At 35.9% G+C, this 12953-nt stretch overlaps 2 pseudogenes; both read left to right on the top strand.

The window, feature by feature from the left end:
• Window positions 1-6897: 6897 nt before the first annotated feature.
• LOC137739380 (phenolic glucoside malonyltransferase 1-like) lies at window positions 6898-8317 on the top strand (annotated as a pseudogene).
• A 3009-nt stretch (window positions 8318-11326) lies between these two features.
• Window positions 11327-12914, top strand: LOC137738714 (phenolic glucoside malonyltransferase 2-like; annotated as a pseudogene).
• The last annotated feature ends 39 nt before the right edge of the window (window positions 12915-12953 follow it).

Genomic DNA, 12953 nt, shown 5'->3' with positions numbered 1-12953 from the left:
CAAATCACATTATATATGAAACGCCTTGTAGGCAACATAATTGATTTATACTTGGTGATAAGTTGAAGCTGCTAATAATTATGTATATGCATGAAATACAAAAGTAGGAAATTTCACTTGGGGGACCACATGGATGCATGTTGCACATTCGAAAGTGGTGAGTGTTGCTTTATCGACAATTAACGAAAGATTTTAGATATATCACTTTCATATGCACGCGTAAAGTACCAAAAAAGATGAACATGTTCATGCGGACAAAGTAGCTGAAGTTTTCCTCCCATATCCAAATACTCAAGATGGGTGGTAATGATTCGATGGCCGGCATATATATGTTGTGTTGTGTGAGTACACTTCAAATATATGAATCCAATTAACCAATCATTGGAATTGACATGCCTAACAAAATATATTTCTCACAGTTTACTCTCTAATTGCATCACGCAGTTGAACTATCCCCTCTTTGTTTTTATGCCTCTCTTTTAATGTATTTTTCTTTTTTCTTATTCTGTACATGAAGAGTAAAGTTTATGTCCTCAATCGTCTATCTAGGTGGAATGCTTTTTCTAATTCAATAAAATATCAAGGTTTCTTGAAAAAGAAAAGCACCACACGCTTGAACTATAGAGGAGGACAAAGAGAAGAAAATAGATGGACAAGTGACGTGGTGTAATATGTAAAGGAAAATCAAGCAACACCTTGTAACATAATATGAAAAATAAAGATGGCAAAATTCCAGAAAATATCCTCAAATTTAAAATATTTTAAACCTAATGATAGAATTTGACGCAAAATAATCATGTGTTACGGAGAAAATGTGAGTTTGGCTCGTCTCGCTCTTTTTATTTTATTCAAGAAACCAAATCTGAAAATAGTTTTTGCTGTTAGTGAACTGGCCTATCAAGCTGCTCCTCAATCATTAGCCAACTGTTCTATGTCAACAAGCAGATTACATATGAAGATTAAGTTTGGATTAGAAAGATGTATATATCCACATGTATCATGGGCTACAAAAATTTGTGGTATATATACTCTGAGCATTAGCATGTGTATGATAGGTACTTTGGACAATGAGAGGTTACCTAATAGTTGAGGGACCAATACATGCATGCATTTTCTTTTGAAAGACAGAATAGTGAGTTCGAATAGGACCACACGACTTTTTATTGCAGAGAGATATGCACGAAGTAATTTATGACTTGCTGACCTAGCAGCTGACAACCTAGCTACCCAGCCGTAACGAAATTGCATTGCTCTTTTCAACAAAACGAAGTTATTAAGCCATTGGAAGTAATAATACCAAAAAAATAAAAAAAAAATAAAAAAAATAAAAAGCCATTGGAAATAATGATCTTCTCGATGAACTACAGAGACGTATGCAAGGTTCTTTCTCAATTGTTAATTTTTAGTCCTTAAACATCAAATATTAGTGCTTGAACCTCCAGAATGATTAGGTCTTTTCTGTTTGAAGAGGTAATCGTGATCAAAACTCCAAAACCCTAATTGCAATATGGCACCGGATCCAAAAACCCTAATTTTAATTATCCCAGAAGTTAACTGAGAACACTAACAAGAAACTTCAAAAGCCCCCTAAACTTTGAAATCCCTAATTACGTAATTCAGAATTCTCAGCGGAAGAGTTTTCTGTTGGTATTCAGTTAGAGCTGCACTGCATACATATTTCACATATGACATATACAGGGAGCGAGTAACACTGCAGCCTGCGTATGTGTTTGAGAGTGGAGAAAATTAAACAGAGAGAGGCCCTTCACTGCTTCTTTTGCAGGGGGAAGAAAGAGACAGGACAGAAAGACCTTTAGGGTTTTCGTCTCTGTGTGCAAAGAGCTCTAAAACAAGCAGTACTGGCGGGCATCTCAAGATCGGGCACAGTACGTACAGAGCTATATGTTCATAAACTGACCATGAAGGGCGTTGGCCCCAATAAATGGTCCCTGGATTCCAGACACAAACCTTCTGCCACCTCTTGAGTCATCACGCTCAACCTTCTGAATCTACCCGCAATATGTTATTCGTTCCAATTTTTTTTTTCCCCGACCAGCATGTCTCTTGAACGTTTTGAATGTTAATCTAGAAGAAAAGATTGTTCACTTTTAACGAAAAATCACATTTTTACCTTTCCCTGTACTATTCACTACACCTTTATTTGTCATTTTTCATTAAAACTACAAAAACATTTAAACTTTTCGTTAGTTTTCCTATTAAAAAAGCCGCAGAAACCAGCCATCGCCGACCATCACATGTCGCTGGCCTAGACAAGGGTGGAGCCATAAATTTTTTTATGGATGGACTAGCTAAAAAATTACCCTAAAATTAAATGATATTTTTTTGCTAAATACGTATTGTAAGCAAAAGTTTAAGTCTTACTTTTGTATTTTGTATAATTTAAAATGTACTTAGCCTGAACTCAATAGTTTTGCAATTGCAAATTGCAAAAATTACAATAAATCATCCAAATTCACATATATTATGATGTAAACACAAGAAGATGGAAACTTGATATATGGACTATCTCAATTACAACCACACAACTAGCACAAAACCAAACAACAAAAGTAGAAGTAGCAAAAAAAAATTGATTGAAAATAATATAAGGCCCACTAAATCAAAGCAGAATAATCTTGAACAAAATGACATCACAATTTCCATGACAACTTTATATTTTAATTATGCTAAATACTCACTGAGCTAGTTTCATTAAAAAATAATTCTTCTTGCATTTTTTTTGTTTGTTTATTATATTAGGCTGTACGCAAAGTACATGCACATTGTTACAAACTCTCCCTGGTTTAAAGCCCACCGTAACCTTGGTGTGGCTCCGCCAGTGGGCCTAGATCGCAGACAACTGATCCTAAATATATTAGTATGACATTTTTTGGGCTATATCAATTCTATCAGAATCTACATTATTACAAACGTGAGAGAATAGCTTTTAGTCTCGATGCTTTGAAAACTGAAATTCTTATTTAACACCATGGATAAACTAATATATATCAATTTTGAATTATTAATCAATTTTTTTTTTTTAAATCCTATTGCGAGTACTAGAAATATAAGAACTTATTATCGGGTGGTGTGATGGCACGACATTGTGACAGAAGGTCGCAAGACATAAAAGTTTGGGTTAGTGTTGGTCTCAAAATCCGTCTCGGCCGCACAACCGAGAGTTTCGGGATCTCTTGGTCTTTCTAGTTTGTGTTGTTGGCATGTCAACTCGTAGCCTAAGGCTAAGGGAATAAAAGAGAAGAAACATTGGTGATTTTAGTTGCGCTTGATTAGACTTCTTTCAATGCTATTGACGACCAAGGAAGGAACATGTCTCGATCAAGCGTTCTCTGCACCTTAGGTGCAAGGTCTTTGAATAAGCGTTATTCGTGAAAGTAGAGTGGTATGAATTTAATTAGTGATTGATGTGGTGAGATGAGATGTATGGAAGGGCGAATCACATCAACCCAAACAAACTGGTCGAATGGATCAAACTGATAAGTAACCAAATTACAATACTCCTATTGCAATAAAATAAAATCAAGAAAGTAAATTTGCGATGAAATAAGTTTGAGAGAAAATTAAAATTACTCTATAAATTGAAGAAAAAACGAACGAGAAATAAAGGTAAAAGCACGCAAGGTGTACATAAAATAAAAAATGAGTTTTGTGTTTGGTCGGGGACCTCTAACAATGACCTAAAAAGTCCCCCTTATACTAATTGAGAGCATCCATTCTTGATGTCTTCCCCTTGGTTGCCTCTTGAGCCTTGAAAATTCTTAATCAAGTTCCTCATTGAATGTCATGGTCGACTCACTTCAAGATGAAGATCATGCCAAATACGGCTCCAAACAGTTAGGATTAGCTCCAGGCTTGAGTGGATTAACTTGTCGTTTGGAAGGTCTCATTTTCAATGGGCTGTTGCCAAATGGCTTTGATCACTTGACAACACCAAACCGGAATGGTCTATAGACAAATGAATCTCCATGCACAGAAAAAACTAAAAAACAAGAAGCTGAAGTTATTGATCAATTTCTTTTCTGGTGCTATACGGGTATGGGGCGGTTTGTGTTGAAGAGATCAAACCAAAATTCTTTTCTGGGTAAATATTAAATTTTTTTTTAGGATACCATTAGAAACAAAGTTGAGCTAGCTAGTTATTCCTCAACCATTGGATATAAGAATTTCATAAACAACAACTATTTGATGAAATTTAATTAAAATTAGAATATGTGAACCAATTGGAAATATGAAAATTAGTCCAAATTCTTTAAACACATGAATTGACGCTTAATTCGTCAAAGTGAGATTCGCACTCTAAGCACTCACTTCACGAGCGGGGTCATTTAAGGCTTTAAGCATAACATATAAACAATACGTATTAAATGATGAGATAAACTGTGAGATAATTATTACAATCAACACGTATGTTAAATTGGTGTGATACTATGAAGAAAGTTGAAGTTGTAGGCAATATTATTTTTCTTAATATATTAATTTTTAAAGGCGAGTTTGAACCATATTATTGCTAGCCCACCCCCTCCCCTTAGTGTACATAATATCGTTTGTTCAAAAAATATATATATATTAATTTTCTCATGTTTTGTGTAGCGTAATTAAGAAGATAATTGCACTTCCAAAAAAATTTGTTGACAAAATCTTAAATTTGCCTTATTTTTAGAGAATTATTATTGTCTTACAAGGAGTGCACAATTAGATTTATGAAGTGACAATAATAGTTCCTTATATCTATTATACTACAAGTTTAAGATTTATGAAGTGACAATAATAGTTTCTTAATTCATGACTTCGTATCAATGAATTACAAATTTCTTAATTTCGGTTAGTTTCTCCTTTATCTGCTCATGTGAACGTCACGAGCCCCATATAATATTTGACACGTAGATAAATTTAAAAATAAATAAATAAAAATGGACATTCTTTATTAAAGAAAATCATGTTAAACAATTTAATTAATTAATTAAAAACACTTTAATAAGAAAAGAACTGCCGCTACGGCCACCAAAGTAACCAAAGCTCTCCTTCTTGTTACCGATCAAGGGCGTGCCATTAGGGCCGGTGAAGTTGACGGCTTTGACATTTCCGTCCTTGCCAAATTAGATGAGTAACTGTAAAGTTGCAATTAGCATTCGGATATAACCAGCTGCATTTAAAAAAGTCTTGAATAAAAGTAATAACATGCAAACCAACAATATTCCAACATAACTAATAGGAAGAGCCAGAAAAGCCGTCAGGTTTCATAGCACTAGAAGAATCGATAAAGAAACATCAATTCTAATTTCATCAGCTGAAGGTAAATAAGAAAGAGAAATTGTTTTTTCCTTCACTAACCATAGGTGGAATTACACCACAACATCTTTAACTCCACTCATACTGAGAGATGAATTATATAATATAAAAGTTCATCTAAAGCGCTTTCAGTTTTTCAAAAGCAATTCCAAACAAGTACAATAACTTTTAGACAGTTGGTTAGCTAAAAGCAAAAATTTAGCTAGTAGTGGAGATGCTCTTAGGATATCAACCATGCCATAAATATTTTTTACTGAAACTTCATGACTTTTTCAAGAGTGATGTGCTTTACACACCCATTTTTACTTCTCACATACCTCTCAAAATGCGGTTGTCGAATTGAAAAAGATTAATAACAAAAAAATTAATTTTGACAAAAAAAAAACAAAAAATTAATTAGGTTGTGTAAAAGGTAAAATAAATGTGTGAATAACACTATTTTTTTTTTTTTTTTCATTTTATGATTGATCTCGTTTGACTTTTGTACACCTCACCATTTTAGCATTAATGCGTTTACATATCAGGTTTTTTTTTTTTTTTAAATAAAAAATTGGATTTGAGCATACGTTAGTTTGAATATGGCCTAATTTTTGGGATTTTATTCTCATAAACATTTCTACTCACGCGGGTATTCCTAGTAGTTTCGTTTGAAAAAAGTTGCGTGCCTGGTTTGGCATCTCTTTGGTCTGCTGCCACGAAAAATGGAGTATGATTCTCTTTTTTTCTATTCACATTCTTTGTCATTTTTTTTTTAAATAAATTTGATCACAAAGTTCATCCCACTCCAACATTGCTATTGTGGGAAGAGAATTCACATTCTTTGTCATTCCCTTCTCTGACACTTGGTTTTTTGTTTTATTTTTTTTATAAAAAAGTTAGTATAAAATATTAACGTAACTTAATTAGTCGATTATAACCATTCAAGTACGAGAGAAAAAAAAAGAGATGAGAGAGAAATTAGGAGGGAAGATCCTCCTCCATAAAAAACAATGACTCACAACGAAAACATTTACCACATGAGAAACAACACCAATAAAAGAGTTAAAAAACAGGAGGTAGATTGTTTGCCCTTCTCTTTGGATGCTCTTCCCATTCTTTTTTATTTTGTGCGGTTAAGGTTAAGTCACGTCAACATTTTATATTGATTATATTATAGAGATAATAAGACAAAAAATAATAGAAATATAAAATGTTAACGTGGCTTAACCGTTAGGAGATGAGAAAGACACTCGAATAGGAGGGCATACAATCCGCCTCTTCCTAAAAAACAACATAAATAGATCAACACAGAAATAACATGCATGTAATATCACTGTCACATCGACATATATGGCTATACTAGGCGATGTGCATGTGATACTAGCTTCTAACATCTACCACCCCAAAATATGATCGCAGATCGATGCATCCTTCTGATCTCTAGAAACTAGTGGTTGCGGCACAGTTTCTAAATCTTTTATTTATTTCCTCGACAGCCTCTAAAACTCTTATCAGCTACATCTTATCATTTCAGTTAAACGACACATGTCGCCACCCTAAAAACTGATCACAAGTTGACGAGGTTTGCACACCCTAAACTCTTCTCCGATGTCACACCCAAACTCTCTGAAAGTTGTTCAGGTCTGCAAGGTTGCTCCACAACCACGCTCACTAGCTGACTCAGCCACACCACCACCTGAGTCCCTTCCTCTAACCTTCTTTGACTTGTTCTGGCTAAGATTTTCACCCGTCCAACTCCATTTCTTCTATGAAATCAACCATAATTCTTCCAACACTTACTTCTCCGATTCAGTACTAATCCCAAAACTCAGAGCCTCATTCTCTATCGCCCTCCGACACTTTCTACCTCTAGCCGGAAACGTCATATGGCCCCAAAACTTCCCTAAACCTATTCTTAGTTATGTCTAAGGCGACACCGTTTCGCTCACGATAGCTGAGTCTGATGCTGATTTCTGCCATCTAGTTTCAAGCAACAACTTCAACATCAAAGCCGAAGAATACCACCCTCTTACACCCCATCTTCCCGTGTCTCACGAACGAGCCACCGCCGTGGCATTCCAAGTCACCATATTTCCTAACCGTGGCTTTTGTATTGGAACATCTATGCACCATGCAATCCTAGACGGCTTGACTTCAACCATGTTTGTAAAATTATGGGCTCACATATGCAAACACGAAAATTCCAATTTGATACCTGACCAGCTCAAACCATTATACGACAGAAGCGTCGTCCAAGACACAGCCGGGCTCGAACCAATTTTCTTGAACCAATTGCTAAACATGGATTCAGACCGGCCCTTCAATAGATGCTTGATGTTCGTCGATCATTTTAAAGCTCCAGCAGAAGACACAATTCGAGGAACGTTTGTATTCACTCGGGAAAAAATAGAAGCACTAAGGCAATCGGTGAAAGAGAAGAGACAACAACATGGTCATCAATCCGTTCAAAAATTGTCTACGTTTTGTGTCACATGTGCGTATGTATGGATTTGCTTAATCAAGGCAAAAAAAAATACAAATCGATCATAAAGCTGCAGTTCTGATGGCCTTTACTGTGGACTGTAGGTCGCGTTTAGACCCTTCTATACCCGCCACTTATTTTGGCAACTGCTTATCATGCAGCGTAGCAGTTGCCGAAACAAAAGTGGTTTTAGGAGAAGATGGTCTGATTGTGGCAGTCAATGCAATTAGTGAAGCTATAAAACGTTTGGACACGGACGGAGTTTTGGGTGGATTAGAGAATTTGCTTCCTTTACTGTACTCAACGAGTATAGATCATGAGAGTTTACTCTCTATTGCTGGATCGCCTCGATTTGGAATTTATGGGACTGACTTTGGATGGGGAAGACCAAAGAAGGTAGAGGTTGTTTCTATAGAAAAGACTGGAGCGATGTCTCTCTCAGAATCCAAGTATGGTGGTGGAGGCATTGAGGTTGGGCTGGTTTTGAAAAAACATCATATGGAAGCCTTTTATAATCTGTTTGCTAAAGGTCTAGCAAACATCTGAAGCTATGTTATTGTCATTGCCTTATGTAATAAGGTATGCAACTTCTAAAATCATAGTTGTTAGTTGTTACATTGTTTTAGTATGTGTCCCGTTCAGGCTAGCTACTGTTGAAAAGTTTAATTTTAACCGAAATAGTGTCATTTGGAGAATTTTTAAGGTATTTCGGATTATAAATATTGTAGTTACTTTTACCACAGTGATAAAAATGTGTTGAGTCCTTACATGACGGTGTGGGTTCGTGTTGAAAATAAGTCTTACATTGATGGGAGGAGGGACCTTGCATGGGCTTATATGAGGTTGGGCTACTCTCCATATTGCCAATTGGTTTTATGGTAGAGCCCCAATTTTCTTTATGGTATCAGAGCATTTCGTCCCACATGTGAAGCCAAACAACCATATGTGCTCCACGTCACCATGTCGTGTTGTCCACGTGTTAGGTTAGAAAATTTGCCACACGTGAGGGGGCGTGTTGATAATGAGTCTCATATTGATGGGAGGAGATATTTTGCATGGGTTTATAAGAGGTTGGGATACTTCCCATATTGATACTTGGTTTTATGATGGAACTCCAACTTTCTTTAATTTGAACTCTAATCTAACATATAATCTAACAAAATTTATCGTTTGACAAAAAAAAAAGGTTCACAACTATTTTGATGAAGTAGTTATTGTCATTTCAAATTCATTTATAAATGAAACATATTTATGATGTATGTATGAATTTGACTGTTATAAAGTTTAGATATAGTTTGAATGAATTCGGATACTCTTTGTGAGGATTCTGGGAATTTGTGAATCGTGTTCATTCATTATACATCGTGTGGTTAGAAAACATTTTAAATATTTTTATTTAAAATTAAATACAAACAGTATTTGACAAAAACTAACCGTAAGATGTATGATGACTAAACACGATTCACGAATTCCTAAAATCTTCACCAAAAGAATCCGAAGAGGATCCTGTTGGAGTTTGAATTTGACTTTTTTTTTTTTTTATAAAATTTAGATATAGCTAGATCTAGGGAATTTTGTAATGCCACTAGTTAGCAGCCCAGCTTTATAAATGGGAGGAGGATTATCTCCCCTTCTAATTTCTCTTTCATTTTCTCCCTTTCTACTTAAACGGTTACGGTTAAACTACGTCAACATCTTATATTGATTTTTTTATAAAGACAATAAGACAAAAAGCAAAGTGTGAGAGGAGGGGAGAGAAGAGGATGAGAATAGGAGGGGAGGTAACTTACTCCTTATAAATGAAACCCATGATGTACTTTTGATCGAATTCTGACCACATTTCTATCCTTTGCTCTTGAATGGGTGCCCACATTTATATATTTTTTATTTTGTGTAAATTGTCGATTTTTTTTCTCGGAACTTTCACTTAGATTTCGACTTTCCCCCCAAATTTTTTAATTTTTTGGCCGATTTCCCGTTTGCTGTTAGTTTTTCATCTATTCCTTCCAAATTTCTGTTAAATGAAAACATGTGCACAACATGTGAGGGTGATACGGTCACTTTGTTCTTTAATCACTCAAAATCCAAGGGTCGAAGCATTTTAACTCTATTCATAGATCATCCACTCAAGATAGAAATAAATGGGTTGCTCCACATGGAACTTCAACGATTTGAACTATGTAATTTGTAAGTCTTGATTCATAGATCTTCCCTCCAACAATTCAATTTGATTTAAAATCATTTGCTTATTTAATTGTTACGATGAAATTTCAATATTTTTTACAACATAGTGTTCGCAAATTTTTTTTTTTTTAACTCAATTAGATGCCTCAAATATTTTCAATTTAGTTAATATTTTACAAGAATGATTTGTGAGTTGTAACTTAAAAAGTAGATGATTTGAATTGTTAAAATTCAATATGTGTTGGCCCCACAACTACTCTCTTTTTAAAAAAAAAAAGAATTTGACATTCATTCCCTTAAAAGCTGTATGTTTAGATGCATAGTCATTGCATTCCGCACTTACGCTTATCTCCATCTCCAATATATGGTGCAGGTAAAACCCATCTCCACTGACATTTAAACTTTAAATTATTGGTGTATTTATCCGACGTGGGACTCGCCCATCGTCAACACGTTCACATGTGAAAGTTGTGTAACAGGGATACGTCCTTGCCTAGTTCATGAGCAAAAGAAGGAGATGAAATAAAATTGGATAATGCTTTTCACACATTCATTTTTATCTTTTACATATTTTTGTTAATTTTTTTACTATTGATTTTCTTCAATTCATTCAATTTGATAGTCGAAAATTAAGAAAAATATATAAGAAATAAAAACAGGGGTGTGAACATCACTACCCAATAAAAAGGGGCCAAAATCCTTGGTGGTTCTTTTAGTGGACTGTCGCCATTGCTTGGGACATTTCTTTAGCGTGGACGTCACTGACGAGTTACAGAATGAAATGGATTGTACGGGAGAGGTTGGGTTGGCTGTGGGGCTGTAAATGCGATTGGTGAAGATATTGACGATTCAACCTCTAAAATGAAAAGAACAATTGAAAGAGTTAATGTTTTTTACGTATAATATATACACATACATTACGAAGATTTGAGTTTAGTCTAATTGGCTAGAACGGTATGTTTTATTAAGGGAAATTTTAGTTAATATTCGGTTGTAAATAAAAACTAATTAGATTACCCTTTTTTGTTGTATATTTTCAGATTAGTTAGAATTTGTTATTAGTTGATTAGGGTGAGTTCAAGAGTGTGTTGAGCCTTTATTTTATATATATATATATATATATATATATATATATATATATTCACATGTAATCTTATTTATAAGTCATTGAAATCATACTTTCGTCTCTGTCAAAGGACACTATCCTATCGACACGCTTTCATCTTCTCTCTCGTCACTAAATTCGAATTCCCTTTCTCATATTTATAACGACAACGATTTAATTGAATGACACAACTAACTTTTCCCCGATTGAATGTCAGCGGTGTTGTATTATTTTATTCTGTTTCCACCTGGCTCTGCACTAAAGCTTCTTCCATTTCTCCAATGGCAGAACCAAGCTCAATCAAAGAAGCTGAGGTTTGCAAGGTAGCCCCAAATCCAAGCTAAATCTTTTGTTTATTTCCTCGACACACTGTTTCTAAATCATTTCAGTTAAACGACACAAGTCGCCACCCTAAAAACTGATCACAAGTTGACGAGGTTTGCACACCCTAAACTCTTCTCCGATGGCACACCCAAACTCTGTGAAAGTTGTTGAGGTTTGCAAGGTTGCTCCACAACCACGCTCACTAGCTGACTCAGCCACACCACCACCACCACCTGAGTCCCTTCCTCTAACCTTCTTTGACTTGCTCTGGCTAAGATTTTCACCCGTCCAACGCCATTTCTTCTATGAAATCAACCATAATTCTTCCAACACTTCTCCGATTCAGTACTAACCCAAAACTCAGAGCCTCACTCTCTATCGCCCTCCGACACTTTCTACCTCTAGCCGGAAACGTCATATGGCCCCAAAACTCCCCTAAACCTATTCTTAGTTATGTCCAAGGCGACACCGTTTTGCTCACGATAGCTGAGTCTGATGCTGATTTCTGCCATCTAGTTTCAAGCAACAACTTCAACATCAAAGCCGAAGAATACCACCCTCTTACACCCCAGCTTGCCGTGTCTCACGAACGAGCCGCCGCCATATTTCCTAACCGTGGCTTTTGTATTGGAACATCTATGCACCATGTAATCCTAGACGGCTCGACTTCAACCATGTTTGTAAAATTATGGGCTCACATATGCAAACACGAAAATTCCAATTTGTTACGTGACCAGCTCAAACCATTATACGACAGAAGCGTCGTCCAAGACACCGCCGGGCTCGAACCAATTTTCTTGAACCAATTGCTAAACATGGATTCAGACCGGCCCTTCAATAGAAGCTTGATGTTCTTCGATCATTTTAAAGCTCCAGCAGAAGACACAATTCGAGGAACGTTTGTATTCACTCGGGAAAAAATAGAAGCACTAAGGCAATCGGTGAAAGAGAAGAAACAACAACAACATGGTCATCAATCGGTTCAATATTTGTCCACGTTTTGTGTCACATGTGCGTATGTATGGATTTGCTTAATCAAGGCAAAAGAAATACAAGGCGATCATAAGGCTGCAGTTCTGATGGCCTTTACTGTGGACTGTAGGTCGCGTTTAGACCCATCTGTACCCACCACTTATTTCGGCAACTGCTTATCATTCAGCGGAGCCGTTGCTGAAACAAAGATGGTCTGACTGTGGCAGTCAATGCAATTAGTGAAGCTATAAAACGTTTGGACACGGACGGAGTTTTGGGTGGATTAGAGAATTTGCTTCCTTTACTATACTCAACGAGTATAGATCATGAGAGTTTACTCTCTATTGCTGGATCGCCTCGATTTGGAATTTATGGGACTGACTTTGGATGGGGAAGACCAAAGAAGGTAGAGGTCGTTTCTATAGAAAAGACTGGAGCGATGTCTCTCTCAGAATCCGAGGATGGTGGTGGAGGCGTTGAGGTTGGGCTGGTTTTGAAAAAACAACATATGGAAACCTTTTCTAATCTGTTTGCTAATGGTCTTGCAAACATCTGAAGCCATGTTATTGTCATTGCCTTATGTAATAAGGTATGCAA

Source organism: Pyrus communis, chromosome 7, assembly GCF_963583255.1.
Source record: "Pyrus communis chromosome 7, drPyrComm1.1, whole genome shotgun sequence".
Taxonomy (NCBI): domain Eukaryota; kingdom Viridiplantae; phylum Streptophyta; class Magnoliopsida; order Rosales; family Rosaceae; genus Pyrus; species Pyrus communis.
This window is presented reverse-complemented; position numbering and strand designations above follow the sequence as displayed.